Genomic DNA, 15,248 nt, shown 5'->3' on the forward strand with positions numbered 1-15,248 from the left:
TATTTTTAATAATAATTATGATTTTAATTATTAAACTATAGCTTTAGTAAGTTTGTAAATATTATTACATTTATATATAATTGGATTTATTATATAGTTAAATATATAATACATTAACTAAATAATAAAAGTGATACAAAGTTTATATACTTAGTTAAATTATTTCAAATTATATAAATTAATAATATATTATTTATTTAAGCGTACATTGTTGACTAAAAATTACTATTCGGTTAATTTTTAATTGTATATAACAACCCTTAATACATATAGTCAGACATATAACCCTAGGGTTAATTCAGTAATTTAGAAGTCGAAAAGTGAGGGTTGTTACAGTACCTCCCCGTTAATAAAAACTTCGTCCCGAAGTTTTAGGTAGACTTCTCGGATGCATCAGCGGTTGAGAAGAGATGGGGATATTTCTGTTTCATTTGGTCTTCACGTTCCCAGGTATACTCGGGGCCACGTCGTGAATTCCAACGGATCTTAACAATAGGTATGGTGCTTTGTTTTAAGCGTTTAGCAGATCGGTCCATGACTTCTACGGGTTCCTCTATGAAGTGCATTTTATCATCAATGCAAATGTCATCCAAAGGAATAACGAGAGTGTCATCAGCGAGACACTTTTTAAGATTCGAGACATGAAATACGTTGTGTACGCTGCTAAGTTCAGCAGGTAATTCTAATCGATAAGCCACGGGTTCGATCCTTTCAGTAATCTTGAAGGGTCCAACAAAACGCGGACTTAGTTTGCTTCGTTTACCAAAAAGAACGACGCCTTTCCAAGGGGATACTTTCAACATGACTTTGTCACCAACTTGGAATTCCAAATCTTTCTGACCTTTATTAGCATAGCTCTTCTGTCGGCTGCGGGCAATTTCTATTCGTTTCTTAATCTGAACTATCTTTTCGGTTGTCTCGTGTATGATTTTAGGACCAGTTAACTATCTGTCCTCTAATTCATCCCAGTACAGTGGGGATCTACATTTTCGTCCGTATAAGGCCTCAAAAGGTGCAGCCTTAATACTTGAGTGGTAACTATTATTGTAAGAGAATTCAACCAAAGGCAAATGTCTATCTCAGCCTTTGCCGAAGTCGATAACACAAGCGCGAAGCATATCTTCCAATGTTTGAATGGTTCGTTCACTTTGACCATCGGTTTGCGGATGATAAGCAGTACTCATGTCGAGTTGAGTTCCAAGAGCAGTTTGTAAGGATTTCCAGAATCTGGAAGTGAATCTACTATCGCGATCGGATATGATTGATATAGGAACACCATGACGAGAGACAATTTCTTTGATATACAGTTGTGACAATCTCTCCATCTTGTCGGTCTCCTTGATCGGTAAAAAATGAGCAGATTTAGTAAGACGATCTACTATGACCCATATAGTATCATTGCCACTAGAAGTCTTGGGCAATTTAGTAATAAAGTCCATAGCGATACATTCCCACTTCCACTGCGGAATATCGAGTTGTGTCAACAGACCAGAAGGCTTTTGATGTTCAGCCTTGACTTTCAAACAACTGAGACACTTACTAACATAAGTAGCAATGTTGGCTTTCATATTAGGCCACCAGTAGAATTCCTTCACATCGTGGTACATCTTACTGGAACCCGGATGAATAAAATACCTAGTCTTATGCGCTTCATCCAAGACTAGTTCACGGAGATTACCGAAGCGAGGAACCCAAATTCTGTTGCCAAAGTACCGTGTACCATTAGCTTTCACTTGGAGTTGGTTCTCGAAACCGATAGGTCCTTCACCTTCGATAAGTGTTGGTTTAATAGCTTCCAGTTAAGCTTCGCAGATTCGTGATATAAGATTTGATTTGATTTTCAGGTTTAAGGCACGAACATGTTTAACATCGTCTTTTCGACTAAGGGCATCAGCAACTACGTTTGCCTTGCCAGGATGATATTCCATCTTACAGTCATAATCGTTCAATAACTCGAGCCATCGGCTTTGCCTCATATTCAGCTGTTTTTGATCAAAGATGTGTCGAAGACTTTTATGGTCAGTGTACACCGTAAACTGGGTACCATATAGATAATGTCTCCATATCTTTAATGCAAATATCACGGCACCTAACTCAAGGTCGTGTGTGGTATAGTTCTCCTTGTGTTTCTTCAACTGTCTAGATGCGTAGGCAATAACCTTTTCACGTTGCATTAAAACACAACCAAAGCCTTGCTTTGAGGCATCGCAGTAAACAACAAAATTGTCAGTACCTTCAGGTAAAGATAGAATCGGGGCTGTGGTCAACTTCTCTTTCAGAATCTTGAAAGCAGATTCCTGTTCTTCGGACCACTCAAACTTCTTCCCTTTTTGAGTTAGCTTCGTAATAGGTTTGGCAAGAAGGGAAAAATCCTTTATGAATCTCCGATAATAACCGGCAAGTCCCAAAAATTGACGAATATGCTTCGCAGTCTTTGGTATCTCCCAGTTCTGGATAGCGGTAATCTTAGCTGGATCGACATGTATTCCATTACTATCAACAACGTGTCCGAGGAATTGTACGGTTTTGAGCCAAAACTCGCACTTAGAAAACTTAGCGTAGAGTTGTTCCTTTCGTAAGAGTTCAAGAATCACGCGCAGATATTGCTCATGTTCCTTCTCACTCTTGGAGTAGATCAAAATGTCATCAATGAAAACAATGATGAATTTATCGAGATAAGGTTTGCAGACACGGTTCATGAGATCCATGAAAATGGCAGGAGCATTGGTCAAACCAAAAGGCATGACACAGAATTCATAGTGCCCATAACGAGTGTGAAAAGCAGTCTTAGGAATATCAGATTCCTTGACTCTAAGTTGGTGATATCCGGACCTCAAATCAATCTTTGAATAAACACTTGACCCTTGAAGTTGGTCGAATAGATCATCAATACGTGGCAATGGATAACGGTTCTTGATAGTAAGCTTGTTAAGTTCGCGGTAATCAATGCACATCCTTAACGTACCATCCTTCTTTTTAACAAATAGAATAGGAGCTCCCCATGGGGACAAGCTTGGATGAATGAAACCTTTATCCAATAGTTCTTGGAGCTGGTTGAAAAGTTCCTTCATTTCGGAAGGTGCTAAACGGTATGGTGCTTTAGCAATAGGAGCAGCACCGGGAGCTAAATCAATTTGAAATTTAACTTGTCAAGGAGGTGGAAGACCAGGAAGATCTTCGGGAAACACATCGGGAAAGTCTTTAACCACTGGTACATCTTCAATACACTTCTCTTTCGATTCGGTCATCTTAACGTGGGCTAGAATAGCTGGATAACCTTTCATAAGGTGTTTGCGGGTTTTAATACAGGAGATAATATTGAGATTGGAACCACTCTTTTCACCTTGGATGATAAGAGTCTCTCCATTTCCCAATGGAACATGAATGGTTTTATCGTAACACATGATGGCAGCTCTCAATGGACGTAACCAGTCCATTCCAACTACGATGTCAAAACTTCGGAGCTCGACCAGCAAAAGGTCTATCTTAAATTCTTTATCGGCTAAGATTAGGTTGCAGTTTTTATAGATTTTATCGACTTGCATGACCTTTCCATTGGCTACTTCTACTAATCTTTTAGTTTCTAAGGGTTGAGGCTTTTCAGCAAATAGGGTACAAAAATCACTAGACACGTAACTTCTGTCGACGCCAGTATCGAATAAAATAGTTGCACAGAAATTATTGATAAGATACGTACCCGTGATAACTTCATCTTCATCTCGGGCTTTAGCAGCAGTAATAATAAACGCACGACCCTTCGCAGCAGTAGCATTAGCTCCAGTAGCGGGATTATCTTTCTTCTTAGGACAATTCGGACTAATGTGTCCCTTCTCTCCACAAGTATAGCATGTAGGAGGAGCTTTGGCCAGAACAATAGCCTTATCCTTCGGAGGAGTCTTACATGTCTTAGCAACGTGTCCCACTTTCTTACACAACGCACAAACCGCAGTACACTTCCCCGGGTGATGCCTCTCACAACGAATACAGAAAGGATAAGTACCCTTATAATTCGACCTTGTACCATCCGCAGGCTTCTTATTATCATTCTGAGCCGAACCTTGAGATGGCTCAAACTTCCTCTTACCATCATTACCCATGGTTTCAACTTGCTTATTGGTCGACGCCCTTCTTCTCTTGGCCAACATGAGATTTTGTGCCATGAGAATCACAGCATCCAATGTAACCTTCTCAGCAGCAATAACATTCCCTTGAACATCCTCAGGAAGACCTTCAATATACCGCTCAATTCTTCTAGCTTCAGTAGGAAACATTTCAGGACATAGAGTAGAAAGCTCCAGATAACAATTGGTATAGTTCTCAATGTCAGTACCCTTGACCTTGAGTTCCCAGAACTCAGCTTCAAGTTTCTAAACTTGACTTTGAGGACAGAATTTGTTGACCATCATGCTTTTGAGTTCATCCCATGGAATTGCATTAGCATTATCAATTCCTACGGACTTGGCGTGAGCAGTCCACCAAGTTAAAGCATTGCCACCCAATGAGCTAGTGGCATACTTTACTCGATCGTTATCACCACAGTTGCAAATACGGAAAATAGATTCCATCTTCTGGAACCAACGGACTAGTTCGACAGCTTCTTCAGTCCCCTTAAATGCAGGAGGATGACAGTTTAAAAAATCCTTGTAGGAACAAGGTTTCGGTTGAGTATTAGCATGATTAGCTTGGGCGTTGCCTTGGGCGGCAGCGAGTAACTGTTGGAATTGTTCAGTAGTTAACACAACGTTGTTAACGGTAGGTGCAGCTGAACGAACCATGATGTTACTACATAAAAGTGAACATATGTTTGATAAGTTTAACAAGTTATAAGTTTGAGCAATCACAAGTATGAATAAAATAAAGTATTGATATCGCATGATATTAATAAAACACTTTATATTATTAGAACGAGGCATTAAATAAGCCTTTATTACACAATTCGGAAATAGAAATAGTTTAAGGCATAGCCTTTACATAGACAAGGAATTGGAAAAATAATCTAGGAAATATTAAGATTGAAGTAATCTTCATATTTCTTCCTTTCATCCTCCACCTTCTTCATAAACTCATCAACTTTCTCGTTCCTCGCCTTTTGTTTCTCATGCAGGAACTCGAGATTATCATAAAGGTTAGAAACTTCATTGTTGATTACATGGTACTTGTGGTCCCTTATAGAAAGTTGATTATTCACGCGGTTTTCCTCCATCTTCAATCTAAGGTCAACATCTTCTCTTAGGCAAGAGAGAGATTTCTTCCCCCATCGGGTATTTCTATCACCTTCATACTTCACCAACTTTATCTCTTTCTTTAGTTCCGCATTTTCCTCCATGAGCTTCTTGATCGCTAGGTCTTTTTCCTTCATTTGAAAATCGATCCTTGCAATATGGCGAATTAGATCATCGGTAGTTTTTCGCAGATTCATGAGCTCGTACTTGGCATCAACTTCATCGTAGAAAGGAGATCGGGATCTTTTCTTTGACGGCCCAGTTTCTTCAAAACATTTCCTCTTGTCTTTATTCCTCGGGGTTGGATAGTATTCAGGAGACCCATGTAACTTTAGAGTAGTATTTGGGCTATAATTTGGTGAGGGAGGACCACCAAAGCCATAAGGTGGACTTTGGACTGGTCTTTCTGTGGAAGACCTTTCAGTATCTTTTTCGGTTGGCTTGAAAAGATTCATTTTGGTCGTTTGATGATAATTAGACATCTTAACATTAGGAAGGATATTTTGATTAGAATCTTTAAGTCAAGTTTATTAAAGCATAATCGTTAAGATTATAGGGCAATCCTAAGTGCTTTAATTCTAAGGCAGGAAAGGTTATAGTTTCTTAGATTGCTAAGGCACCCTAGCTAACAAGTAAGACACACATAAAAATGCAATCCTGGTTCTCTATAACAGCCTGGTTATGCTCTGATACCAATCTGTAACGTCCTCCCAATAGGGTCTGGAAGGAACGTCACTAATATCAAAACATACCAACATATTATAATAAACGAGAACAATACTAAATGATGAATTTAACTGTAATGAGTACGCAGCAGAAAATGAAATGTCGTTACAGTGACAGGAATAACAATATCGTAAATGTTCACATGCAGAAGTAATAAATGCGATATCTCTTGATCCTATGTCCAAGTAGCATCACATAAGCAGTAAGTATAAGAGCTTGAATCAAACAGCACCTGAGACAAAACATGCTAAAGTGTCAACCAAAAAGGTTGAGTGAAGTTCATAGGTTTAACAAAAAGTTTGTCGTTGTTTTAGACCACAAGATTTAGTTTGTAAAGTTGATCTCCCGCAGGATCAAAAAGTTATGCCAATGCGTGATATTTAGACTAAACGTTCAAGTTTGCCCCATGACAAGTTGTGTCTGTCCTTGTCGGTTTAATTTCATTATTAAGTAATACAATGACTTGGTCAAATGTATCGGGGACGACACTCCCGATAGGCCTACCCCCAATAATTAAGCATGCCGCAGCAATTAAAAATATCACTGTAGGGACTTAGTCAGACATAGCCGGGTATAGCATAGTTTAACAGTTTGGTACTTGTGTCTAAAGTGTAAAAAGTAAAAAACAGCATGTGTCTCACCCCAAGTAAAGTAAGTAAGTTTGCTAGCAATTAAAGAGGGGCTATGAATTCACCTTAGTAAGTAGAGAGAGTGTTATTCCTCGGAATAAAGAGTTGAACGAGTGAGCAGGAAAGTCAACCTATTGACATTTAAGAGTAGTTAAGTGTTTTGCCCATGTTTAAGTTTAAGTATGTGTTTAAGTATAGTTTGTTTTACTAAGTTTCTATTCCTAGTAAGTTACGATTTTTATAAAGTTTTCATTTTTAGAAAGTTTCTTATTTTACTAAGTTTCTATGACTAGAGAGTTTCTACTTTTATCAATGTTTTCCATTTTAGGATACTTGTCGTATTAGATAAGCTTCCAATCACCCATTTCCCTTCGAATGGCTAATTTAGATCTAGGGGCTTGAGTCATAAGACCCTTTAAATCGGAAATCCAAACCCACTGCCTAGAATCTCATAGAAACCATTCGTCAAAAAAGTTCGAAGATCTATACATCTCTAATACATATCCCAAAATGTTTTTATGTTACAATATAAGTAGTAGGTTATAGGTGCTAGTAATAGTAATAGTGTATACATGTTATTTATTTTATTTTTAATTGCATATAATTTATAACATTATTTACATATTTCGGTAAAAATAATAACCGAAGTAAAAAGTAAAAAGTAAAAAGTAAAAAAGTAAAAAGTAAAAAGCAAAAAAAATAAAAAGTAAGAAAAGAATACTTACTAGTAGTAATTCTTCAAAGAGAGAATGAGAGAAATTTTGGTGTGAGTTTGAATGAGAAATGAGAGGTATTTATACTTGAAGAAATTAGGTAAAAAGAATAAAATAATTAAAAGAAAAAGAAATATTTAATTCTTAATGGGATTTTAAAATTAAAAAGTATTAAATATTAGGTCATGGGATAATGCACAAAATAAAATAATAAAAGTAGTTTTTCCATTAAAATTTTTAATTAAAAAGTAATTTATTTATTTTTTTTTTTTTATTTTAAGGATTTTTTTTATGTAAATAAACAAATTTATTTAATGTTTTTCCAAGAATATTTGTCAATAATATTTTTTTTATTTAATTAATAAATACAAATTTTGTATAAAAATAATAAATAATTCGGTATTTTGTATTTTTAATAATAATTATGATTTTAATTATTAAACTATAGCTTTAGTAAGTTTGTAAATATTATTACATTTATATATAATTGGATTTATTATATAGTTAAATATATAATACATTAACTAAATAATAAAAGTGATACAAAGTTTATATACTTAGTTAAATTATTTCAAATTATATAAATTAATAATATATTATTTATTTAAGCGTACATTGTTAACTAAAAATTACTATTCGGTCAATTTTTAATTGTATATAACAACCCTTAATACATATAGTCAGACATATAACCCTAGGGTTAATTCAGTAATTTAGAAGTCGAAAAGTGAGAGTTGTTACACACCACTAGTAAGAAAACGACGTGCCCGTGCAATAGTGCATAGTGGCACAAGTCTCCTCCGTCTCTCGCCATGAATAATTAACTCTCCCTCACTTGGGGTCTTAACACGAATAGATTTCTCATGGCATGAAATATCGGCTCTATAACGATCGAGCCAATCCATACCAACGACAATATCAAATTCACCCAAAGTCATCGGGATAAGATCAATTTTAAACGTTTCGGAACCAAACACAATATCACAATCGTTACAAACATCAACCCCTAGCACCGTCTTACCATCCGCTATTTCGACTTCTACCGGATGACTTAACTTAGCTAGCGGTTTATCAAGCTTAGACACAAAATGCGGAGACACAAACGATAAATTTGCACCGCTATCAAATAGTTTCCTAGCCGGATTAGAGTTAACCATGAAAGTACCTGAGATAACTTCGTTTGATTGCTTGGCCTTATCATTAGTCATCAAATAATTGCATCCCCTAGCCGTACCCGCCGTCTTTTCTGACCGTTTAACGTGATCGTTGTTCAAATCGGGACACTCCGGCCTTCGGTGCCCTTCTTTACCACAATTATAATGAAATGTCCCGTTCATATTGATTATAAACGTTCCATATTAATTGATTTCGTTGCGAGGTTTTGACCTCTATATGAGACGTTTTTCAAAGACTGCATTCATTTTTAAAACAACCATAACCTTTATTTTATCAATAAAGGTTTCAAAAGCATTATGTAGATTATCAAATAATGATAATCTAAAATATATTGTTTACACACGACCATTACATAATGGTTTACAATAGAAATATATTACATCGACATATGTTTCTTGAATGCAGTTTTTACATAATATCATACAAACATGGACTCCAAATCTTGTCCTTATTTTAGTATGCAACAGCGGAAGCTCTTAATATTCACCTGAGAATAAACATGCTTTAAACGTCAACAAAAATGTTAGTGAGTTATAGGTTTAACCTATATATATCAAATCGTAACAATAGACCACAAGATTTCATATTTCAATATACATCCCATACATAGAGATAAAAATCATTCATATAGTGAATACCTGGTAACCGACATTAACAAGATGCATATATAAGAATATCCCCATCATTCCGGGACACCCTTCGGATATGATATAAATTTCGAAGTACTAAAGCATCCGGTACTTTGGATGGGGTTTGTTAGGCCCAATAGATCTATCTTTAGGATTCGCGTCAATTATGGTATCTGTTCCCTAATTCTTAGATTACCAGACTTAATAAAAAGGGGCATATTCGATTTCGATAATTCAACCATAGAATGTAGTTTCACGTACTTGTGTCTATTTTATAAATCATTTATAAAACCTGCATGTATTCTCATCCCAAAAATACTAGATTTTAAAAGTGGGACTATAACTCACTTTCACAGATTTTTACTTCGTCGGGAAGTAAGACTTGGCCACTGGTCGATTCACGAACCTATAACAAATATGTACATATATATCAAAGTATATTCAAAATATATTTACAACACTTTTAATACATTTTGATGTTTTAAGTTTATTAAGTCAGCTGTCCTCGTTAGTAACCTACAACTAGTTGTCCAACGTTAGATGTACAGGAAAAAATTGATATATATTATCTTGAATCAATCCACGACCCAGTATATACACGTCTCAGGCTAGATCACAACTCAAAGTATATATATTTTTGGAATCAACCTCAACCCTGTATAGCTAACTCCCACATTACTGCATATAGAGTGTATATGGTTGTTCCAAATTATATATACACATGGGTCGATATGATATGTCAAAACATTTTCATACGTGTCTATGGTATCCCAAGATTACATAATATATTAGAATACATGTATAATACAATATAAGTTAGCTATGATATGATTAATATAGATTTGTTACCAATTTTCACGTTGCTACAACAAGAAAAATTATCCAATCTTGTTTTACCCATAACTTCTTCATTTTAAATCCGTTTTGAGTGAATCAAATTGCTATGGTTTCATATTGAACTCTATTTTATGAATATAAAAAGAAAAAGTATAGGTTTATAGTCGGAAATATAAGTTACAAGTCGTTTTTGTAAAGGTAGTCATTTCAGTCGAAAGAACGACGTCTAGATGACCATTTTAGAAAACATACTTTCACTTTGAGTTTAACCATGAATTTTGGATATAGTTTCATGTTCATAAGAAAAATCATTTTCCCAGAAGAACAACTTTTAAATCAAAGTTTATCATAGTTTTTAATTAACTAACCCAAAACAGCCCGCGGTGTTACTACGACGGCGTATGTCCGGTTTTACAGTGTTCTTCGTGTTTCTAGGTTTTAAATCATTAAGTTAGCATATCATATAGATATAGAACATGTGTTTAGTTGATTTTAAAAGTCAAGTTAGAAGGATTAACTTTTGTTTGCGAACAAGTTTAGAATTAACTAAACTATGTTCTAGTGATTACAAGTTTAAACCTTCGAATAAGATAGCTTTATATGTATGAATCGAATGATGTTATGAACATCATTACTACCTCAAGTTTTCTGGATAAAGCTACTAGAAATGAAAAAAATGGATCTAGCTTCAAAGGATCCTTGGATGGCTTGAAAGTTCTTGAAGCAGAATCATGACACGAAAACAAGTTCAAGTAAGATTTCTACTCGAAATAAGATTGTTATAGTTATAGAAATTGAATCAAAGTTTGAATATGAGTATTACCTTGTATTAGAAAGATATCTTACTGTAAATAATAAAGATTTCTTAAGGTTGGATGATCACTCTACAAGATTGGAAGTAAGCTAGCAAACTTGGAAGTATTCTTGATTTTATGAAACTAGAACTTGTAGAATTTATGAAGAACACCTAGAACTTGAAGATAGAACTTGAGAGAGATTAATTAGATGAAAAAAATTGAAGAATGAAAGTGTTTATAGGTGTTTTTGGTCGTTGGTATATGGATTAGATATAAAGGATGTGTAATTTTGTTTACATGTAAATAAGTCATCAATGATTACTCATATTTTTGTAATTTTATGAGATATTTCATGCTAATTGCCAAATGATGGTTCCCACATGTGTTATGTGACTCACATGGGCTGCTAAGAGCTGATCATTGGAGTGTATATACCAATAGTACATACATCTAAAAGCTGTGTATTGTACGAGTACGAATACGGGTGCATACGAGTATAATTGTTGATGAAACTGAACGAGGATGTAATTGTAAGCATTTTTGTTAAGTAGAAGTATTTTGATAAGTGTCTTGAAGTCTTTCAAAAGTGTATGAATACATATTAAAACACTACATGTATATACATTTTAACTGAGTCGTTAAGTCATCGTTAATCGTTACATGTAAGTGTTGTTTTGAAACCTTTAGGTTAACGATCTTGTTAAATGTTGTTAACTCATTGTTTATTAAATCAAATGAGATGTTAAATTATTACATTATCATGATATCATGATGTATTAATATATCTTAATATGATATATATACATTAAATGTCGTTACAACGATAATCGTTACATATATGTCTCGTTTCAAAATCATTAAGTTAGTAGTCTTGTTTTTATATATGTAGTTCATTGTTAATATACTTAATGATATGTTTACTTATCATAATATCATGTTAACTATATATATATATATATATATATATATATATATATATATATATATATATATATATATATATATATATATGTCATCATATAGTTTTTACAAGTTTTAACGTTCGTGAATCGCCGGTCAACTTGCGTGATCAATTGTCTATATGAAACCTATTTGAATTAATCAAGTCTTAACTAGTTTGATTGCTTAACATGTTGGAAACATTTAATCATGTAAATATCAATTTCATTTAATATATAAAAACATGGAAAAGTTCAGGTCACTACATATAACAAGTAAGTTTGCTCGGCGCCTTGGTATAATCACGGGTCAAGTACCCCCTTTGATTACAATTGAAACACGTGGGTCCATAGCTCAAAGAACCACCTTTCTTCACGCTATTAGCACTTTCGGAACCCTTCTTGCTCTTTTTGTTCGAAAAGTTCGAATGACTCGAACCTTCAAATTTTCTCTTAGAGAAAGAGAAATCACTTTGCTTTGGGACTTCCAGTTCGAAGCCCCGCGCTAACTCAAACAATTCCTCAAAAGACTTAGCCATTCCCTGACTAATCTTACGCTTTAACTCATCGCTTAGTGTACGATAAATATCTAGCATCAACTTGTGATCATCGCCAACATATTCCGGGCAAAAACGAGTCTTTGCCAAAAAGGTCGACTTGAGGGTAACCAAGTCCATTGAGCCTTGTCGCAAATTGTGCAACTCGTCCCGGATTTTATCAAGGTCGAAAGGAGTTCGGTATTCTTTGAAAATTTCCTTTTTGAACTCTTCTCACGTCAAGCTCATGCATTGCTCTTCACCATAAAACTTAATTTTATCGTCCCACCACAACTTGGCCTCTTCACGTAACATGCTAGAACTGTATCTCATCTTCTTCTCAGGAGGACACTCCGCGGTACAGAAAGCCCCCTCGATGTCAGAAATCCAACATGTGTTTTTCAATGGATCTCTCACTCCATTACACATAGGAGGTTGAGCATCCTTGAAATTTTTGTAATGGAAGTCTCGCCTCTCATATCCACCATTACCATCACCCCCTTCGCCCCGAGGATGAATATTTCTAGCTTCTAATGCCTCTTCGATCGCGGCATTCATTCGCTCGTTTATTAACTCGGTTACTTGCCCATCAACCGATTCTTGGAAAACCTTTCGGACATCCTCAAGGAATTCCGCTCTTCGCTTTTTAATGATGGCCTCGACCTTGGCCGTGAATTCGGAGTCCTCGCTCAGGCCTCCATTTTCGGTATCATGACCATTTCTCATCTTCATTCTACAAAACGGAATAGGTTAAACAACGAAACGAAGGACAAGTCATAAATATACCACACCGCTCCATCTTGCTCAATAATCGCCGTACATCGGTTGCTTGACACGACTTGAACCCGTAACAATGGTAGCTAATCATTATTACGCGAGCACGTCGCATTAACTCGCTAGTACAACGTCTATCTCGCTTGATGATTTCAAAACACAACACAAAACAATTAGTACAAGGTTAGATCACAAAACCTAGGCACTAACCACACCCGGTCCGACCCGTCTCCTACAAGTCCCGCATTAAGCGCATACACAATAAAGTCTAAGTCTAGGCACCTATCTCAAGTCGCCTAAATCCCTTAGACCATGCTCTGATACCACTTAAAACAACTCAACCCGTATTCAACCGGATAAATTTTTTTTTGTAACGATCATTAACGTGCCATTGGAATAATGTAAACCATTCCATACAACCCATTAAAACGTACAACAAGTTTAATATTTACAAAAGGCACTAAGGCTATTAATCAAATGTGATACAAGTTCAACCCATTTAAAATGATAGTTTTAATCCAAACTACACCCGAGCATGGTTTGGGGCTAAACTACCCAAAAGCATTAGGTCATCTTCCAAAAGCTTTAACTAGCAAGCATCATGGGAATCTAATGCCCAATAACCCCTTTTCCTTTCTCCGCTTTCGCACCTAAAAATGTAAATAACGAGAGGGTAAGCTAAATCTTAGTGAGTGCAATAGTTATACATATACATATATAACCTACTTACTTGTAACCACCTACACAATATCGTATACCAACTTGTAACTCAAATAGCATGTCATCATACTCGTAATACTAACAAGTTGTACAATATCACAAAACCGCATTAGCATATACTCATCGCAATCTATATATAATATGCTAACAATCAACAACCCCCATATGGTTAACCATAAATGCTATGGTGCTACCAGATCGATGGTTCACACCATACGCATTTAAGTCATACTCTTTTTATAGTGCTACCGGCTCGTGGTTCACACTTGTTTTATAATTCTACCGGCTTGATGCTTCACACTTGATGCTACCAGCTCGATGATTCACATCATGATTTTATAGTGCTACCGGCTCTTTAGTTCACACTTCGGCGCTACCGGCTCGATGGTTCACGCCTTATTTTATAGTGCTACCGGCTTGATGGGTCACACTTTGACACTTGTCACATACCTGTTATGGCACTACTGGCTCGATGGTTCATACCATAATATTCACAAATAAATACGCCATATACACATACGTATAATTACTCCACTCACCTTATCGTCTTTGGCGAACTAGGAAATCAAGCTCGCAACCTTCAATGTAATGTACCTATCACATTATGCATTTAATTAACATACAAACTAGTGGAATTAACCACCAACACTTACTCTTGAGCATTTAATGACCTAATGCATTAAATGACTCACATCACCCAAAACTGCCCATTAATGGCCATGACTCGTCATAAATCACTAAAAGCTAGTGATTAGAGTCTACTAACTCCAAATAACATAAACTTAGAGTATTTCATACCCATCTCACCCAACTAGGTCAACAATTGCCCATTTGACCCATCTTAACCCATAGACTTTCAACTTTGGTCAAACTTAAATTCATTAACAAATCCTTCATCATTAAACAAGTGTATTAGTGACTAACAACACATTTAACACTTACAAATCCCAATTTTCATGACCAAACCCTAGATTATAGCCATTAGGGTTTTCCTTACTTCAATATAACACAATTCACCCATTAATTCCCCAAATGGGTCTTACAAGTCTCCAATAGCCCAAACCCTAGCCATAAATTAACTAAAACTTAAAACACGGAGTTAAGACTTGCCGACACTATCAAGTTGTAGCTATGAACAAGGGGAACAACTTTACTTCTTGCTCCAAAGATCAAATCTCAAATCTTCACTCTCAAATCTCACTTTGGATTTAAATGGGTTTTATGTTTTGAGAGTAAATAGAAGAAGAAAAGAGAAAAGAAATTGAATAAATGAGATAAGTGGCTGAGACTTAAAGTCTCAATCAGATCTACACGTGAAAAGACGAAAATACCCTTGATTCACTCTTTTTAAAAGCTAAAACCGGAACCAGTTCACCCGCGACCCCTTTTGTCACGGCGCGACAATTAACTGATTTTTCGAGCTGTCTTAATCCACTCCTGACTTTGATTTGCTTTATTTGTCGCGGCACGCCCAAGAACCTCGCGGTGCGGCAATAGCCTACAACTGGCCATTTTGACAACTTAACACAACTATCGATTTATTCGACTTGT

The sequence above is a fragment of the Rutidosis leptorrhynchoides genome, chromosome 4 (genome assembly GCF_046630445.1).
Source record: "Rutidosis leptorrhynchoides isolate AG116_Rl617_1_P2 chromosome 4, CSIRO_AGI_Rlap_v1, whole genome shotgun sequence".
NCBI lineage: Eukaryota > Viridiplantae > Streptophyta > Magnoliopsida > Asterales > Asteraceae > Rutidosis > Rutidosis leptorrhynchoides.